This window comes from Malania oleifera, chromosome 3, assembly GCF_029873635.1.
Source record: "Malania oleifera isolate guangnan ecotype guangnan chromosome 3, ASM2987363v1, whole genome shotgun sequence".
NCBI classification, from domain to species: Eukaryota; Viridiplantae; Streptophyta; class Magnoliopsida; order Santalales; family Ximeniaceae; genus Malania; species Malania oleifera.
Genome location: NC_080419.1, coordinates 10,443,460 through 10,460,374, shown reverse-complemented (window position 1 = coordinate 10,460,374; position 16,915 = coordinate 10,443,460).

The following is a 16,915-nucleotide window of genomic DNA, read 5'->3' as shown; positions in this document are numbered from 1 at the left end:
GAAGTACCAGTCGTCATGCAAGTAAAAAATCCTCGAGTAGACTAGTATATCATCAATGAAAACCACAATGAACTGGTCTAGATATTGATGAAACACCCGATTCATTAAATCCGTAAATACTACTGGTGCATTAGTCAACCTGAATGGGATCACCAAAAACTCGTAGTGCCCGTATCTATTTCGAAATGTTGTCTTTATTATGTCCTTTGCCTTGACTTTTACCTGGTGATAACCTAATCTAAGATTGATCTTGGAATAGACTCTCATACCCTAAAGCTGATCAAATAAATATTCTATACGGGGTAGAGGATATTTGTTCTTAACAGTTACCTTGTTTATTTCTCTGTAATCTATGCACATCCTTATATACTTGTCTTTCTTTTTTATGAATAGCACTGGCACTCCACAGGGCGATACGCTAGGTCTGATAAACCTTTTATTCAATAGATCCTGCAATTGGTCCTTTAATTCTCCCAATTTAGCTGAAACCATACGGTAAAAAGCCCTAGAGATCGACGCTATCCTTGGAGGTAAATCTATAGCAAAATCTACTTTGCGATTGGGGGGCAACCCAGGTAGCTCTTATGGGAAAACATTTGAAAATTCCTTTACCACTAGTGTACTGTCAAGTTTCAATTCATTTTCTGACACCTCATTTACAAAGGCCACAAACCCCTGAAATCCATCTAGGAGCAGTCTTCTCGCTTGCATGGCTGACACTAACTGAGGTGGGGAACGTACCTGCGATCCCACAAATTTAAATTCTTGTTTACCTAGTAGTCTGAATATCACCTCTTTCAGTCGACGGTCAATATTAGCATAATTAGCTGCCAACCAATCCATACCCATTATTACATCGAATTCATACATATCTAGTATAATCAGGTCAGCTGGCAACACCCTCCTTTGAATCTCTATTGGATAACCCTTGAGCACTCTACGACACTTCATCACTGATCCTGACAGTGTAGCTACTGACAATTCCACATCTAATAACTGGGTATTGTTTCTAGACAATTTAACATAGGTCGCAGACACAAAGGAATGAGTAACACCTAAATCAAATAAAACAATAACTTGATATTGTAAAATAGTAAAGGTACCTGTCACTACATCTGCGATAGTCTTAACGTCTCCCGGAGTCAAAGCATAAACCCTCGTCAGGGCTACATTCCTCTACTAGCCTCCCTAGGGCGCCTGATAACCTACCCGATAGGGTCTGGAAGCTGGGACGTGGATCGGTGGTCCTGAGCATGCTCGTGCCATGTGGCCAGGTCTCCCACAATGATAGCAGACGTCTCTCTTTGCCTGACACTCTCCCAAATGTCTCCCCTTATGCACGTTTGACACACAAGGTAGGTATGCACACCCTAATTCTCACGAGGTCTCGTTATTTGCCTCTGACCTCCACTGTAACGATCTCCTCTCTATGGGCCCCGACTGGAACCCACCTGAAAACCCTGAGGGGTGGGCCTCTTTCTCTGACTCTGAGCTGCGATGCCTCTCTGTATGCCACTCTCAATAACCGCAGTTATGTCCACAACCTCCGCGAATGTTTGAGCTTCAAAACCAATAACCTACTCAAAAAAATTCTACCTTAGGCCTTCTTCAAACTTCCTTGTCTTCTTCTCCTCGTTCGGTGCAAAATATGGGGAAAATCGAGATAACTCAATAAATCGAGTTGCGTACTGTGATACTGTCATCTGCCCCTGAGTTAAGTGCATGAACTCTACTGCCTTTGCGCTCCGAACGATAGCAAGGAAATATCGCTCGAAGAATAGTTCTTTTAATTGACTCCACGTCACTGGCACAAGATTTGGTCTCTGCTCCTCAATCAACTTCGCTGATCTCCACCAGCGTTTTGCCTCTTCTATCAGTTTGAACGTCGTAAATACTACGTTCTATTCGTATGTACATGGAAGCACTACCAATGTTTTCTCAATTTCCTGGACCCAATTTTCAGCCACAATCGGGTCAGCTCCTCTAGCAAAAAATGGGGGCTTCATTCGCATAAACTGCTCGATCGTGCAGCTACGCTCCCTCGAGCTCCTGGACATCTCAGCCATCAGTTGCTGGGTGACGCTGTGCAATACCGCCTCAGTATCTCAACCTCCCATATTGGAAGGTCCTGCTCTATCACCCCCAGCATTCGTACCACTGCTCCCTGGGTCCATCCTGAAAAGACAAAGAAAATAATTTAAGGACCCTATCTCTCAATCAGATCTAATTTGTTTCATTCAACTGAAATCTAATATTCACTATTTACCATCCTCTCTGATTCAAATTCAAAATCCAATCCTGTAACCTAGACACATGACCGAACTATAGTTTGATATGACCGTCTTGACATCATCATCCCAGAAAAGACACAAAAACCACCACGGAAACCCTGTACCCATACCACAAAACAAACTTCAAATCCTTTCCTATACTTTGGAATTGCTTCCACTGCACTCTAAAGTCTACAGAACCTAGCAACCTAGGCTCTGATACCAAATTGTAATGACATGATTTTTCATGTCATTTTTTTCTACATAAATATAAAAACTATAAAATTTTACTGCTATGATACCTTCTAATAAAAACCAAACCATTATCATGGACCAGATAGGGACCATGGAATCTGGAACTCAATAAACTACCTATGTAGTGGAGAGCAAAATACATACAACCACATTAACATATATACAATACTAGAGTGTCAGAATTCTTCCCAAAATATGCATATATAACTATTCCCAAAATACCCTCATCTGAACATAGTGACTACTAAAAAATGACTTAACAAAATACTCACCCTATAGACAAGACAATATTGTAATCCCCTCTATCTGCGAGCCTGATCTGCTCGCCTAGTTGGATCACCTAAAAAATGTTAAATCACTGGGATGAGACAATGCTCAGTAAGATGAAATATGCTATTACCAGTGTGTGGCGGATGAGTTTACATAATTGTAAAATCTATTTTAAAAGTACCATAAATAACTGAGTCTGAGAAAACAAGTATAATTAATACACAGTATAACTTATACCTATGTTGCTTAACCTAAACTGTTTTTCTGAATATTTTATTCATAATACTTCTAATATTCATAGGTATGTCTATGGTTTTTGTAAATCTGGATACATATATAATAATTGAGAAAACTTCCTTGGATGGATAACTGAAAGTCATGATTTAACCCCTTATGACAGGATTGTGCGGCCCGCTGGCGGGACCTATCACTGGCTGGCTGACCAGGATAAGTCAACTAAACTCCAAAAGTCAGATTGGCCTCCTCAACCCTAATTGACGGGGAGCCTGTCCACAACATAGGCATGATCGACTACTGAAAATCCACATACTATCTGAGTTATGTGGTTGCACTCTGAATTAAAAATAGCTACGGTACCGTGCTCTACTGACTGAATCTAGTTCATTAGGGTCCGATACTATATATATATGTAATTGATATTTCTATATTACTGTTTTACCATGATTTTGAAATAACCATAACACTGTAAAACTGATCTAAATAATCTGAAAATCTGGATAGCTAACTGAATATTTAATTTCTGTATATCTGAATATCTGAGAATCTAGGTGTTATGGTTTGAAATCATGGTATTCTGAAAATGCTGAAAATATATGTTTTTGTACGTATACTGTAAATCATGGAATCTTGGAAATACTATAAATCATGTTTCTGAATATTCTGTAAAATTTATATTTGTATATATACTGAAAATTCATCATTCTATAGAATATGTATATTCCACGATATTATCTGTTAATATACTGTAAAACATGGTATTTGTAAACTATATAAATATTGTACTAATCTGTTACGAGCTTATGTCACACAATTAAATAATTAGATTTACATGCTCTAAAATCTGTATTTTCTATTATACTAATATTTTATGATTCGAATAATAATATGGTAAAACATATAATTTTTATTGATAACCATACTAAAATTTCCTAGCATAGCATATTTCCCTTATCTGACCATCTGAGCACTAAATGACATTTACAATCTCACGCATGCGACGTTCATAATATCAACATCCTGAGATAACACATGTATAATTTCCCAATCAAACAACTGAATTAACCTAGATAATTATCACATACATATTCTCCCCAAATCCTTGTGTGCATAATTTTTAAACTATAAACCATGTATCATTTTACCTAGGTTCCTGAAATATCACCCACTGGGGTCCCTAAAATACCCTATTCCTGAAAGCATAATACCCTGATTTTACTTCACAAAACTCTAGTATATTCTCATATAATACAAAATCTAGGCTCAAATAAACTTGGTAATATTGAAAAAACCCAAATAATCTACTTATCTTGGTTTTGGGATGGTTCCCAAACTTCTCAAATTAACATTTTGCTCTGACTATGTTGTAGAGAATTTCCTTAGGATCACCGTGGTAGCTTCTTGTAGTGACTCGAATAATAGCATGTTAATAATAATAAGAGGGAGAGAAAATAGATACTGAAACAGAAGGAGGTTGCAGCGTTCGTCGACGACATTGCATTTTGGAGATAATATTAAATAATAAAAAATACAGGAAATTGCCAAGCTTCATCGACGAACACAGGGTTTCGTCGACGAAGGCCTTCAGAATTTTGTCGACAAACACAGGGCTTCGTCAACGAGAAAGCATCGAGAGGGATTTTGGGATAGCCTGAATTTCGTCGACGAACACAGGGCTTCGTCGACGAATTTAATGAAGAACTCGTCGACAAGGTGACGTGTCCCATCGACGAGCCGGGCTGTATAAATAGTGGAAAGACGGGATTTTTATTCATTCTCTCTCTCCTCTCTCTCTCCTACGACTCTCTCTCCCTTCTCTCTTCATTTCCGGCCCCACCAGTCACCGGATCAACGATCTGAAGCTACCACGACGCTCCTGGCGGAGTTCTCTACGCATCTACCAGAGCAGATCGTTGGGAAATCATCCCAAATTCAGGGTAAGGCCTTTTAGTCTCCTTTTGGCCTTGTGGCAGTTAGAGAAAATGTTATAGATGGAAAAATACTGAAGTTTAGTTCTGACAAATATTGGTTTCAGGGTGTTTTGTAGGAGGCCCTGCTAGTATCGGGCTTGAGTACAGTAGGGGCTTTTCAGAGATAAGGTAAGGGATATATGCTATGCTAAGAAATTTCTAAAAATTATGCAGTGTATTTATTTACGAAAATTATGTATTACAATATGTTGTGGCTTGAGTATATGTATGTAATAAGGGAGTATGTTTTATGAATTGTAGTTTCATGATTTTATGTATTTTAGTGCTATGATTATGTGAATTATAGTACCATGATTTTACGGATTTTATTATCATGATTATACGAATTACGGATACAGTATTATGATTATGTAATTCCAGTACTATGATTTACAGAATTTAAAGCATGCAATGTTTTCTATTACCATAACATACAGAGTATACAGACAGAGCATTTACAGAGTATATATATATAGACAGTTATACAGAGGTAGCATCGAGATGCTATAGTTACAGTATCTACAATACAGAAAGAAAGCGTTATGGTAATTTTGAAAACATGATGAAAACAGTGAAAGAGTATATAGGATTATGTATATAGTATTAGACCCTGTTGGACCATACAGTTTATAGAGCACGGTACCGTAGCTACATGCAGTATACAGTTTACAGAGTGCAACTGCCTATTCAGATAATAGGCAGTAGGTCAATCGTATAGTACCCTTGACGTGGACAGGCTCCCCATCAAATATGGGTAGAGGTGGGCAGATCGACCGAGGGAGTATAGTGATTTACCTGGTCGGCCAGCCAGTGTAGATCCCACCTATGGGCCGCACAACCCTGTCATGAGGGCTTAAATCATGACATACGGATATCCACAGGGGAAGTTTTACAGTTATTATTATGTATATTATGATTTACAGAGACAAGGGAATTACTTATGTATGTTAGAAGTATTTTGAATATTAACTTAAATACAGATGTGTTAAATGACATGAAATTGGTAATGAATATCATGATTTATACTGTATTTATAGATCCAGATGTACATGATTATATGGAAACGGATTTTTATGATATGATGACTCACTTGCCACACACTAGTAATAGCATATATTGCCTTACTGAGCGTTGGCTCATCCCAGTTGATTTAACATTTTTCAGGTGATCCGGGTAGGCGAGCAGATCAGGCTCACAAATAGAGGGCGTCTGTAGTGCCCCAACAGAGAGTGAGTATCATTTTGGGAATGATTTTGTGTAGCCCTAGCTAGTTGAGGGCAATTTTGGGGATTTAGTAACTCATGTATATATTCTTTTGGGTAACATGATAGCACTCTGGTATTGTACAGTATGGTATATCATTATGTATGGAAATATTTATTTGTATTATGCTTCTCGCTGCTTAGGATAATGTTATGGTATCAGAGTATGATAATTATTACAGTGTTGATACAGTGAAAAAAAAAATCAGATAACTAGGCAGGTCGTTACACTTCTGATCGTCGAACCGGGGAGAGGCGAAGCCGAAAACCTAGAGAGAAGTGAGAGAAACTCATTTCTAGAGAGAGAAAATGAGAGAGAGAGAGAAATTCTTTCACTGAAAATCCGTTTTGGGCTTTATATAGAGTGTTGTCCACATGGCCTCGTCGACGGGCCTCGTCGACGAGCCACGTCTCCTTGTCGACGAGTCCAAGCAATAGTTTGGTCGACAAACGCCTACTTTTCGTCGACCGAGATTCAGACCCTAAAAACGGCCCTCTTGGTAACTTCTCATTGACGAGACGAATGTCCCCGTTAACGAGCTCAAGAAGGATGCTCGTCGACGAGACCCTGCAGGAATCCTTTAGAATTTCCTTTTCTCTTATTATTTAATTATCAAAATTCTTCGGGTCTCTACATTAATACTCTCAACATTGTGCTTGATTGTTTGTTGATTTTTGAGAGTTAAGCAAAGAGTTATCCCATAGATTTTATTTGATAAATCTAGGGTTGGGAAAAATTCATTAGCTTGTGGATCTTTGCATCGTCATTACAAGATTTGTAACGACCTGAAGAATAATGGTATTTAAATAATAAAGAGGGGGGGAAATGGAAATAGAAACAGAAGGAGGCAGCAGACTTCGTCGACGAACGCTTCGCTTTTTTTGACGACGTTGCACTTTGAATGTAATAACCCGGGAGATTTTTACACAGGGCCTCGTTGACGAACACAAGGAGTTCTTCGACGAGCGCATAAGTAGGCCTCGTCGACGAGAAGATACTGAGAGAGGTTCTTGGGCAGTTTGAATTTCATCGATGAGGAGGTAGGGTTCATCGACGAAATTACTTAAGGACTCATTGACGAGATGATGTGTCTCGTCGACGAATCCGGCCTTATAAATTGTTGAAACCCGGATTTTTTGATGAAAATTCAGCGCAAACTCTCTCTCTCTTTCTCCCTCTCTCTAAAACGCACCTCTCACCTTCTCTCTTCGATCCTAACCCCATTTCTCGCCGAATTGAAGATCTGAAGCCACCACGATGCTCCTGGCGAAGTTTTCTGCAAAACTGCTGGAGCTGATCGTTGGTGGAAGTGGTTTGGAATTCATCCTAAATCCAAGGTAAGGTATTTTATTTAAAATATGTTTTCCTTATAGTTATAAGAAATGTTGTAGGTAAAAAAATACTGATGTTTTGTTATGGGGAATGTTGTTTTTAGGGTGTTAAGTAGAGAACCCTGCGGGTGTAGGGCTAGAATTCAGTGAGAGGTTTTTTAGATTTAAAGTAAGGGAAATATGCTATACTAGAAGATTTGAATATGTTGATAGAAATTTTACGAACATGCATGTATACTAGTTATTATAATTTTACAGAATATGTATTTTTAAAGTATGTGTGGCTCGAGTACATATTACCTGAAATAGAGTTTTATGCAGTTTTCCAATATATTGAGTTATACAACATATATAGATATAGTCAGATATTACACATATAGATATATGTATATTCACAGTTTTAGTTAGATGATTACATAGATAAATGTATGTACAACTGTATACAAATTTTATTTAGAGCAGTATGAATAGTATTTACAGAATGCCATGTTTTTCCTAAATGCCATAACACTCAGAGTATACAGATAGTTTATAAAGACAGATTATACAGTTATAACATCAAGATGTTACAGTTATTCAGATATCACAGTATTTACAGTACAAAATTATGGTGTTATGGTTATTTTGGAAACATGATGAAAACAGTAAAGATATATATATATATATATATATATATATATATATATGTGTGTGTGTGTGTGTGTGTGTGTGTGTATTTATATAGTATCATATCCTTGTGGAAAGAATTACAGACATTTACAGTTTATAGAGCACAGTACCGTTGCTAATACAGATAGAGTGCAACCTCATATCTCAGATAGTGTGTGGGTACCGTCAACTGTGCTCGGAGAGTATGCAGCTCCCCAGTTCGTTGGGTTGAGGGGACCAGTTTGACGAGGTAGCAGCCAGTCCTGCGCCTAGGAGAGTATACAGTTTAGTCGGGATGAGGTAGTGTAGAGTGTAGTGACTTTCCTGAAGGGCCGACCTGGTTAAGTCCCGCCTACGGGCCGCACAACCCTGTCATGAGGGGTCAGATCATGACATACAAAGTCCCAGGGAAAGAGCACAGTTATGTATACGTATACAATTTTACAGCTTTTGTCATATATAGTATGATATAGCAGTATGAATGATAGAAAGTTCAGATGATACAAATGTTTTAAGTTATTATAAATGCGTTTTATAGATTTTCCAGATTATGCAAATTTATATATTAATGTTATAGTTTTACGAGTAGGTCGCCACACACTAGTAATAGCATATTTCCACTTACTGAGTGTCGACTGACCTTATTATTACTTTACCGTTTTTCAGGTGAGCCAGTTAGGCAAGCAAATCAGGCTCGCAGATAGAGATTTCTCAGTTACCCTAGTTTCAAGGTAAGTTGGTGCAGGGTTTTGTATTTTTGGGTAGATATTACTGGAAAGACATGTATTATATGGCTGTAGTTTGGAAATATAGATTTTTGGTATTGTATAGTGTATATGTGGTTGTATGACTCATGTTTCCGCTGTTTAGGTATGGTTATATAGATATTTAAAAAAAAAAAGTGGAGAAATTTTGAGGATGTTACAAGATTCCTATAGCTATAGTTTTTGTGTGCAAATATTTTACAAGTTATATTATTTTTCAAACAACTCTTGAGCTTATTTCATTAAAGAAAATATTTTTGAGTTGATTTGAATATTGTTGCAACATCTTTGAAACGTTGATTTATTATTGAGATTTGAATATCTTGTTTCAAAGAAATAGCTTGTTTATACACTTTTGAGCATACTTGTGATTATATCTTGTTGAGTGTTGCTTGCACAAAAATCACATCATAGAACTTACAATTCCCATACTATTGATGTGTGGTTGATTGATTACATTTGGTACATATTTGCTTGACTGAGAAGCATAATCACTATACCCTATTTGTATTATGAAAATACTGTTGTATTCCAGGTGTGGCCTAAGGGGGCGGTAATTCATCTCGGTAAGGATTGTATGTAAAGGTTAAGGTCAGCCATGTGCTAATTGACCTGGTTGTTTAGGTGTCGCTCCACCTGTTAAGCGAGTTTATAGTGTAGTCCTTGTGCGGGTCCGCCAAGGCGGGGACGTAGGTAAGATTGGCTGAACCCCGATATCATATTTGCTGTCAAGTTTACATTTCCTACTGAATATATTGCATATTTGATTGACACAAAATTACTTTTTGATTGAGAAATATTGAAATTGTGGTGCATGTTCTAAAAATTATTTAATATATCATATGTGCAATTTCATATACATTTACACTCCCCCTAGGTTGCATAATACTGTTGCTGGATTAGTTGAACCTAGTAGAAAATTTTTTAATCTTCAATTCACCCCCCTTTTGGGATTGCACCAAAACTAACACTCACATCATATGATGACTTTTGGAGAAGCAAAGGAAATGAAGACCAAATATTTTCAATTGTATTTGTTGTTTAATTAATTGCGGTCTGTAATAATTAATGCATCGCATGCATGATAGGTTGAATAAGCTCAAGAGGGCATAAATTGACTTTAGGTCCCCATAAACATTTCATGGAAAATCCCTTGTAACGTTACAGTTATACCATTATTAATAGGGGCGAATTCTAATAAAAATCAGGACCTAAAATGAACTTTGAAAGTGCTTCAGCCAACCAAACATAGGGCGTTAAAAATACCTCGATCGACCGAACTGGTAAAAAGTTAATGAAATTAGGATAGCTTCTCAAGAGGGGGGTGAATTGGGAATTTAAAAACTTTCTTTTTAATTCCTTTTAAGAATACTTAACTTCTTTTATTGTTTATCTAATTCTTTTACTTGTTTGTTTAATTTGTCAAACACACAATAACTTGGTTTCTTTTATACAATCAACAACACAAGCACTTAAACAACTAAATCATCAATCAACCTTTCAATTAACCACACTATCCAAACTAACCAAACACAATTTGAAGGCAAACAACCAAACCAAAATTAAGATATACAGTAGTAAGAAATTAGGATGGTTGTTTGTTTATGTATACCTTATAAATATGAATCAAGCCTTGTAGTTGAATAATATGCTTGTTAAAATAAATTTGCTTCTTTTATATGATTTACAACCACACATCCATACTCTTCCCAAAATTCAGAATTCAAATAAACTCTTAGTTAATTTTCTTTAGGTGTTTTAACCAAGTAACGTACTCCCGTATGGTTTCCGCAAAGTATGGTTTAACCAACGTACTCCCTTTCGGTTTCCGCAACCCAAATCAAAATTGAACTTTAAGTTTGTTTGATTTCCAAATAAACGTAGTGTATATGATTTCAAATTTAAATCATCCACGTAATATAAATATGCTGAAAATAAAGAGTAAGGGAAAGAGAGAGTGAGACACAGGATTTTACGAGGTTCGGCTTCAACACAGCCTACGTCCTCGCCTTTGGCAAAACCACCAAAGGATTCACTAAACCTGTTCCTTTACCGGGTGGAACAATACCTTTATACACTCCTTCAGAAGGCTAGAGCAACACCTCTCTAAGCGATAATCCCTCGCCTAGCCAACGATCCAGCAAACCTGGAATCGTCACAATCTACAGGAATATATTATAAGTTCAATGGTTCGTTTAAAAGAGAAATGGAATTGCAACCCGGAACCGAACTTTGATATTTTCAAACTACCAGAATTGTAGAATTCCTCTCCGGCAAAATATGTAAGCAAAGAAGAACTTCAGAAGATTTTCAACACAAGATGAATTTCAAATTTTGTCTGATTTCTCTCTTTTCTTGTGTTTTCTAGTATTGTATTTTTTCATTACCCAAAGAGGTATTTATAGGCAACTTAAAAGATCAACTTCCACATCAAATTAGGTAAACTTTGAAAAAACATTTAATTTGTTGACTAAATTTTGAATTTCAAAATTTTGAAAGATCAACATTCACATCAAATTTGGTAAACTTTGAAAAAAACATTAAAATTGTTGACTAAATTTTGAAATTCAAAATTTTGAAAGATATTGTCCATATCAAATTAGGTAAACTTTGAAAAAACATTAAATTGTTGATTTAATTTTGAAATTCAAAATTTTGAAAGATGTTGTCCATATCAAATTAGGTAAACTTTGAAAAAACATTAAATTGTTGATTAAATTTTGAAATTCAAAATTTTAACGAGAAGCTTCCCTTTGAGATCTAAAATTTGCTCCACGTGGCAGTCATCTGCCATGACATGGCAGTCATCTGTCATAATTAAAATTTAAACCCAGAATACTTTTATTAAACCCTTTAACTTGCCAGTCATCTGTCCATAGATAGACAGTCATCTGTCAGGTGCACTGCTTATCAGAAACTCATTTTTTATTTTGAACATTTTCCTTCCGTTAAGGCCTTTGTTACTTTAATTTCAAAAACATGTTTTAAACTCTTTAAAACAAAGTGTTTCTTAGTTTCTTTTGATTTTATAAGAGCTTCACATATCTAAATGACATTTGGTTTTGAAGTACTTACAACAGTTCTTCTAATTATGGTCTTCTTAAATCCTTCAGCCTCCTTCAACCTTTTGAGGTTTACTTTTGACTTTGGGTTTGCTTGCCCTTAAGCTTCTTCATTTGTTATTCATTGCCTTCAATATTCTGAGGTGCTTTCACTAGATTAACATTGAGCTTCAACTTATCAACCTTGAGAGTTCTTTTACCTAAAACACATCACTTAACATCATATGTTAAAGCATCCTTCATTTTGTTATCATCAAAATAGGATTGAAAACTCTAGTTAAGTCAACAGTTAATACTTTGACTTGGCTCGGGCGACCGGTCCGGATTTGAATTAAAATTCCATGGTCGTCCGAACCTTAATGCTGACACTTTTTACCAGCCCTGGCCGCCCGAACTTATAGTTCAAAATCACCCCGAGTGATCGAATTGTTAGGCATGACAAATCGAACCAATGAACCGGGTGCCCGAACCTACGAAGGTTGGGAAATTGCCTTGGTTTCAGCTAACCAGAATCACCCATAGTCACCCGAACCCAATACAGGCTTTGTGTCTGTTTGGGCGACTGACCCTAAGGACTGGGCGGCCGAATCTCTTGGGTTACCAAGAATTAACCGCGGTAATTTGGGTTAGAATTTAATTAAACATTTTCAAAAATATTAAATGAGTCCCCAATGATTATATTTTTCTAAAAGGCAATATATACCCTTTCATTTGGAGAAATTAGCAAGAAATTAACACTTTGATTAGCAAACAAAAACCTCTAAAATTTCTTGAGCTATTTTATTCTCTTTCATTCAAGCTTAAAAATTCCCACTCTTACACATTCCTCTTGCAAAAATTACTTTGGTAAGAGTATCTTGAGATCATCCATACTAGTGGTATAAGCTTACACTCTCATATTCTTTGATTGATATTGATTTTCATTGAGAGAAAGCTTAAGTTTTCCTTTGTGATTTTATTCATAAGTTTCTTTGGGAAAACTCTTCAGGGGTTGTGCATCTTTGCATTATTATTGCAAAGATTTAAGAGCTTGTATTGTGAATTGAAAAATAATTTTTATACAAGCTAGAGACTGAAATATCTCTTATACTTAACACTTCAAAAATTATTTTTGAGATATTTGATTGTGTTCTTAAAATTTTTGAAACCATATTTGTGATTGATATATATATATTGTTTCAAAGAATCTCTCATTACACACTCTCACATATTACTTGATATATTGACATTATCTTGAAAGTCGTTATATTATACTTCATTGAGCTTATAATACCTATCATATTGAAGTGTATTAATTATATTGGTACATACTTACTTATTGGAGAAGCATTGATATTGTACACAAAAATTTATATTATTTATCAATTGTATTCCACGCGTGGCCTGAAGGAGTGTTGATCTAGCCCGTAAGGATTGGTTATAAAGGTTGGGGTCAGCCCTGTTAATCTGACCAAGGGTTTCCCTTGCCGAGTAAGGAAAGGATGTTGTATTCGGTGTTGCTCCACCCGTAAGTGAACTTTAGTGGAATCCTCAGACTTGCGAGTTAGAGGCAGGGATGTAGGCACATTTGCGGAACCTCGATAACACATCCGGTGTCATCTTTACTTTATCTGCTCTACTATATTGTGCTTGTTTGTTTAAATTTATTTAGAGCAAATTAATTGCAATTGCATCTATTTGTTTATTTCATACATGCTCTAGATTGACTCTAGGTTTGTGAAATACTGCTGCTAGTTAGTTAACCTAGAATGAAAATTTTTAAATATCAAATTCACCCCCCTCTTGAGATTTCACTAAAGTCAATAATTTTGTAACTGGGTTACCTCTAGCACTCAATAATTTTGTAACTGGGTTACCTCCAGCACTCAATGGGTAAAACGCTATTTAGGTGGTGGTTGATCGTCTAACAAAGACTACTCATTTTATTCCGATCAAAGTTAACTACTCTATGACCAAGCTTGTAGAGTTGTATGTTCAAGAGATAGTTAGACTACATGATGTGCCCATGTCTATCGTATTAGATCGAGATCCACGATTCACATCATAATTTTGGTAGAGTTTGCAAAGAACCTTGGGATCCCGACTTACTTTCAGCACGACATTTCATCCTCAAACTAGTGGACAATCGGAGAGAACCATTCAGATATTGGAGGATATATTAAGAGCTTGTGTATTATATTTCAAAGGAAGTTGGATTCAGTATCTGTCGTTAGTTGAGTTTGCCTATAATAACAATTATTAGTCCAGTATGGAGATGACACTGTATGAAGCATTAAATGGTCGAAAGTTTCGATCCCTATTATATTGGGATGAGGTTGACGAACAACGACTTTTAGGTCCCGAGATTATTCAAAGGATCTTTGAGAAAATAAAGCTCATCCGAGACAAAATAAAAATCGCTCAAAGTCGGCAGAGGAGCTATCTGGATACTCGTTGGCATGAGTTGGAGTTTGAAGTGGGGGATAATATATTTTTAAAAGTTGCTCAAATGAAAAGAATTATAAGATTTGGGAAAAAGGAAAAACTAAACCCTAGGTATATTAGACCATTCGAGGTATTGGAGAAGATTGGTCTAGTCGCTTACAAAATTGCTCTACTTCTTGCACTGTCGAGAATTCATGATGTATTCCATGTTTCAATGTTAAACAAGTACGTTCCAGACCCTTCTCATGTGATAAGCTATAAGTCGTTGAAAGTTAGTGATACTATATCATATGGAGAAGAACCAATCTGGATTTTAGAAAAGAAGGATCAAGAATTACGCACAAAGAAGATTCCATTAGTAAAAGTGCTCTAGCGCAACTATAACACTGAGGACGCATCATGGGAACTAGAAGCAGAAATATGTAAAAAATACCCACATTTTTCGATGATAGCAGAATAGGATAAAAGCACAACATTATACAAGATACTCATTTTAATTTTAGCAAATTTCGAGGACGAAATTTTCATAAGGATGAGAGGATGTGATAATCCAAAAAATGTATATAAGAGTAGAACATGATAATAACAATAAAATAATAAAAATAGACATTTAGTTAGTATCAATACAAAAGTGTTTCTATGTTAGGATCTTTGATTCCATGTTTGATGCCTAAGAAGACCTTGTCTAAGTGAGTGCTTATAGATCATTGCGGCTTAGTCGCTCCCTAGAGGTCGACTTAGTCAAAATGAAATTTCATAAGATAAACAGAGTAGATGCAGAGAATGTAATGATTTAAATAAATAAATAAATAAATAAATAATTAATTAAGTAAATTAATTAAAAACTAATTAAATTGGAGTGTTGGCAATCACTTCCATTTTTTTTTCTCCACCACATGTATCCTCATTCCCATCCCATAGCTAACACATACGTAGCTCATCCCATGCTCATTCATTTATTTTTTTAAAAAATTATAATTTCACCAATATTCCCACACTTTTATAAATTTCATTTTCTTTCCCAAAATTTTCTTATAAATAGGATGCTTTCAACCTTCATTTTTCCCAAAAATTTTCCAAAGGAAAATAATGATTAGTGAGTGAAATAATTAGTGGTGGAGGGAGAATTTTTGTTATAATTAAAATTTTCACTCACCTACTCTTTTCAATCTCATTTTTAGACATATTCATTGTGATTGTTTCACAAGGTTAAGAAAGAGTAAGTGAATTTGATTATGTTAGATTTTTATTAAAATTTATGCCCGAGTGTATTGATAAGTAAATTTTGATTATGTTAGCTATTTTTCATAAAATTTTCTCGGTTTTATTTTTATGCATATTTAATTATACCATATTTATCTTTAATATATATGTGCTATTTTTTAATTAAGAAATGTTCTAAACCCTTCGGGCATTTCACAGTATTAATTTTTATTTAAGAAAATATTTTTAACATGAAAATCGTGTGACATAAGTTTATTTCTACATTACATATTTCACAAAAATATGAGTAAAGATGACATGAGTTTATTTTGACGTTGCGTATTTCATGAAAATATGAGTAAAAAAATGAGATTTTCATGATATTATTTTAATTGCATAAATTATATAATAAGATGTTTTCAAAACCCCTTATGACTTAGAAGATACAGAAAATTATGAATGTTTGGTATTGTAGCCTAAAGTTTAAACGGATCAGAGTGCACCCACACTTTTTACTGAGTTGTTATATATGGTAGTAGATTTCTCTTGAGTGCACACCTAGTTCCGAGTCAGGACTTAATAGGGAAAATCTCACTTAATGATAATGTACGTTGATTTAATTTGACCGGCTAGCCAGTTAAGTCCAGTTTTTGGGCCGCACAACTCAATCATGGGGGTAAACATGACTTACAATTAATTGACCTAAGGGTGATTTTTACAGAATACGTACATACATATTTAATTACGTGTACAGAGCTATTAATAATTTGAAGGAAAAATATATGTTGATGTGAACATAACCATTTTTGTGCATAAATGATGATCCGAAGGAAACATATAAGGAAAAGTATACATATATATAATTAAGTATTATAGTTACATTTTTAAAGTTAAACAAACTCGATTTAACAGTTACAGTGTATATTTATTAAAATTTTACTACTATAGTTTTATATAGAAAATTTTAAATTTACATTTATTTTAAACACAATCTCGAAGTTTCAACATTAAATATTATTTTACAAAATTATAATATTATGAAAGTTTATTTTGGCTACATACTAATAATAATTTTATTTACTTATTGAAAGTCGTCTCACCCCAATCATTATTTTACATTTTAGATAACTTTGAGAAACATACAAGAAATCAGGAGTAGCAAATGCATGGACGAAGATTTGAAAGAGTTGTTAGAATAAATATTGATGTAATGTTAAG